This window comes from Cebus imitator, unplaced genomic scaffold, assembly GCF_001604975.1.
Source record: "Cebus imitator isolate Cc_AM_T3 unplaced genomic scaffold, Cebus_imitator-1.0 Scaffold273, whole genome shotgun sequence".
Lineage (NCBI taxonomy): Eukaryota > Metazoa > Chordata > Mammalia > Primates > Cebidae > Cebus > Cebus imitator.
Genome location: NW_016107588.1, coordinates 2,924,983 through 2,928,951, shown reverse-complemented (window position 1 = coordinate 2,928,951; position 3,969 = coordinate 2,924,983). Strand labels below are relative to the sequence as shown.

The 3,969-nt window shown below is 58.6% G+C and overlaps 1 protein-coding gene across 6 annotated transcripts in view; it reads right to left on the bottom strand.

The window, feature by feature from the left end:
• Positions 1-2,843, bottom strand: part of ZNF185 (zinc finger protein 185 with LIM domain) — a 78,585-nt gene extending 75,742 nt beyond the window's left edge. For 4 of the 6 annotated variants that reach the window (XM_037728629.1, XM_037728632.1, XM_017500900.2 and 1 more), the window contains exon 1: positions 2,733-2,842. The gene's annotated coding sequence lies outside the window, so the exon portion shown is untranslated. Of the gene's footprint in view, positions 1-2,732 lie in introns of all 6 variants that reach the window. The other 2 variants (XM_037728633.1, XM_037728631.1) reach the window with 2 other exon arrangements.
• Between the last annotated feature and the right edge of the window lie 1,126 nt (positions 2,844-3,969).

The following is a 3,969-nucleotide window of genomic DNA, read 5'->3' as shown; positions in this document are numbered from 1 at the left end:
AAAAAAAAAGTGAAAACCAAAAAGAAAATGAGTCAGACTTTTTGGCAGGCATGAGAAATCACCCTAAGAATTAAGTGTTCTTTAGTGAGTCATTTGAAATGTGGGTAGATACCGTTTGCATCAGCAGCAGTAATTTCTAAACTGTCTTCCTCAGGTGGGGGCCCACATCCCAGCCAGCATCTCTCTCTCCACCTAGTCCCACCTCACTCCTTGCCACCACAGCCCTGGAGGAGGGCACCATAGTCCTGGCTCAGCCACCTTCCCTGCCAGGCACCTGGCGCTTGCAGGCACCCGGTGTAGCAGGTGCTCCTGGCTTCAGCCGCCCTTCTGTACTGGTGAGAAAACCAAGGCCTCCAGGGGTTGCAAGACGGGCCCAAGTTTGCACAACTGGATGGCGGCTGAGCTAGAGTTTGAACCCAGTCTGACCTCTGAGCCATTCTCTTAACCACTAGGCTATAAAGATGCCACCCTCACCTGCCACACACCTGACCAGGTGTGGGACAGTTCAACACCTGCTCCTCTTCTTGGTCTTTGGAAGAAATGATGGTAACCTCTCCTGAGCATGTGTCAGGGACTGGTCCCTCCATGCCACTGCCCTTGTCTTGGCATCAGCCGGTTCACTATGGGCACAGTGGGAATGAATGCAGAGCCCCTGGACTGTCCCTAAACATGAGGACCTAAAGGCCTGGACTGCTGCGTGGTTGTCACTCAGGGCTCCAGAGCACTGAAAGGCAGCTCTCCACTCTGGCACTGGCCCTGTCCCATGCCACCAGGGACTGGCAGTGGGGGCAGCCTCAGGGCTGAGCGACAGAAGGAAAGCTTGTGTTACATGTGACCTGGCACCTTATGAGTTGTGGCTTGAAACAAAACCCACACCAAAGTGATCAGTCACCTGTGGAGGCTGGAGTGGGGAAGCAGGAAGCCAGGCCTCTGGCCTCCAGAATGCACTGAGCCAGAATTGGGGGGCTTTGCTTGCCATGCAACTGAGGACAGTTCAGAGAACATGTGCTGACGCCTATCATGGCCAGGTCCCGGGTCCAGTGCAGGGGACCCAGAGTCCCTGCCCTGCCAGATCTGAGGAGTCCTCGGGGACAATGAGGGGGAAGACAAGGAGCACAAGTCAGACTAAGGGAGGCTGGCATAACTGCCCTCACGTGGGAAAGGCTTTTTCTGGAGTCTGGACTTGAGCTGAGCAGGAAGTGAGGTGGACAATCACTGCTGCCATTTCCCTTCAGATGGCAACTCCTACTGACAGATGGCCTCTCTGTCACTCCTCAGGGCAAGGCATGGGGCTGATTTCTCTTTGGGCCCCCATGTGCAGGAGCTCAGCAAGAAGCGGTCTATGATGTTTAAAGAGTAAGGGGGAGGTCAGACTCGAGCAGCCCCAAAGGACATGCGGGCCTTGACCTGGTGGATGCTGAGCTTCTCCTGCTTCCAAGCCCTTCTCCTCCAGGAAACTTTCCCTGATCTTCCCAGCTAGGGGTGCCTCGATGCTCCGGGACTGAGGAGTCCCTAATGTTTTCATGCTACTCAGAGCTGCAACACCCTAAGTACCATCTCTGTTGCTTGACTCGTGAGTGTCCAGAGGATGGAAATGAACAGATCTTGAGCACCTGCTGCATGCCTTGCCCTGCGCTGAGTGCCTTCGGTCACCTCCACATGGCTGAATGTACTGCGCCCAGCCAGGGGCTGGGAATTAATGGGAGGGGCAGGAGTCTGAATGGCCATGAGACCAAGGCAGGACTTAGTCCAGGTTCTGAGTCCTTGAGCACTGCTGGATGGAGTGTGAGAGATTCTGTCTTGGGGCTCCCAGCTTTGGGTCGAGATGGTGCTGCACAGCCTTCCACACTGTCAAGGCTCCATGTGCATGGCTCAGCAAGAACACAATTCCTACCATGCCTCAGGTGTTCCAAAGCCGGGGCACACCTGCCACCTACCTTATCTAAGTCCCTAGCAGCCCTGGGTGGGAGGCAGCTTGATGTGTCACCTCCTTAAACTGATAGGGTACCCAGGTGTCCCCAGCTTAGAAGTGGCAGAGGAGGCAGGAGCACCTGAGCTTTCGGCCTTTTTCTAAGGCAAGGTATCCCTCTACCTTTCCAAAAAGGACAGACTCTTGGCTCCCCCTTCCCCCATCAAAACAATCCAGCCACAGAGCTGGTGCACTGCTGATCCCGGCGATAACACCCAGTGACACCTGATTCGGCGCCTTCTGTCTGTGTGTGATCAGCCGCCACTGCATGGGTCTCCCTAAGATTGTCCTGTACCCAGCACATGCCCATCACGGGCCCCAGATCCATCGAGGGGATCCTCTGGGCGAGCCACCCTCTGGATCTCAGTTTCCTCATCTATAAAATGGACACAGGGAGATGCAGGGATGTGAGATTCCCTGATTCTTACAGGCCTACAGTCAACTCAGAGCATCATGGCTCCTAGCCATTTACTAGCAACCAAACCGCGTCTTTCCTAAAGGGCAGGGCCGGGGGTTGAGGCAGGCGAGGGGGACACTGGCCTTAGTAGGGCACGCTGGCCTCCTCTGTCTGTCAGCCTCTTCACTCACAGCGAAAACCAGAAACCCACTGCCTCCCCAGGGCAACCCAGAGAGAGATGCTTGGAGCCAGTAAGGGTTATGGATGGGGAAACTGAGGCCCTGACTTGTTCCCAGGTGGGAACGGACTGGGTGTCCCCAGCTGCCTCCCCGCAGGGCCGCGTCCGTGGCAACTCGACAGCCCTACCTGGCACAGGTGCCCGGCTCGTGGGGCGGGTGGAGGGTCGGGCGGTCGCGGGGCGCGGGCTCCCTCGGGTGGGCAGCGCCCGGCCGGGCCGGGCCGGGGAGGCGGGCGCGGGGCGCGGGGCGCAGCGGGGAGCGCGCAGCTAGGCGAGGAGGCGCGGACTGGGCTCCGCCCGCAGGAGAACAAACAGGTTTTCCCTGGCCGCCCGGAGCCTCGCCCCTCGCCCCTCCCCTCGGCCGGCCCCTTCCTCTGCCCCTCCTGGGGTAGGTAGAGGCGCCTGGCACATTCCGAACATTCTCCCGCCAGCGTCCTCCGCTCCTCCGCCCGCCCGCCCCTTCTTGGCCCCGCCCCGCGGGGCTGCTGGAGAAATCAAGTCTGGTGCTCCCCTCGCCGAGCACGGGGCGAGCTCCAGAAGTCTCTGCGGTGATGGAAGACTCCCAGGCAAATTCCTCCGAGCCGGTGGCCCCCAGACCAGGAAGCCTCCGCCACGTGAAGGGCCCCCGCTCCTAGTTGCGCGATCTGGCCCTGACACAGGGCCAACGACTTCCACAGATGCTGTCGGGTTAATTCAATCGAGAACTACTATTCCTAGATCCATTTTACAGATGGAGATCCCAGACAGGGGCGGGGAGGGGGGCGGGGGGCTGGCGGCTGAGATCATCCAGGAAGTACTGGAGGCAGGAAAGGAGAATGAGGGAGCCGCTCATCGTGGAAGGCCATCGTGTGAGGGACCCTGGCTCACAAGGCACAGCCAACGGGGTACCTCCCAGACTGGGCAACGAGATACGTCCAGACCCCCAGAGCCAATGCGGTTCGATGTACCTGAGTCGAGCGTTGGTGCTCAGGCAGTTCTTATTGTGTGCAAGGCCCTGAGCTGGGCTAGGACGGAGAGAGCATGGACGAGAAACACGTCACCCCACGGCCTCCCAGGTAGGGAGACAATTAAGCTAGCCCCAGAAATGGCATGGAGCTGGCCAGGAGCTCAAATGAATGAACCAGCGACTTCTCCTTCATCAAGGCCTGCCAGTGTGATTTTCCCATGGGCCTCCAGATCGCCCACTTCTCCCTGTGTCTGCTGCCACCACCCTCGTCCAGACCTGGCCCGGAAGACCAGCCTCCTTGCTGGCGTCCCCTACCTCTGCCCTTGCCTTCCTTCCCCTCAGTTTCTACACAGAGGTCAGGTTAATAGTTCACATGTGTCAATATGATCACGTGCTGTGCTGCTTGCAGCTCCTCTAAG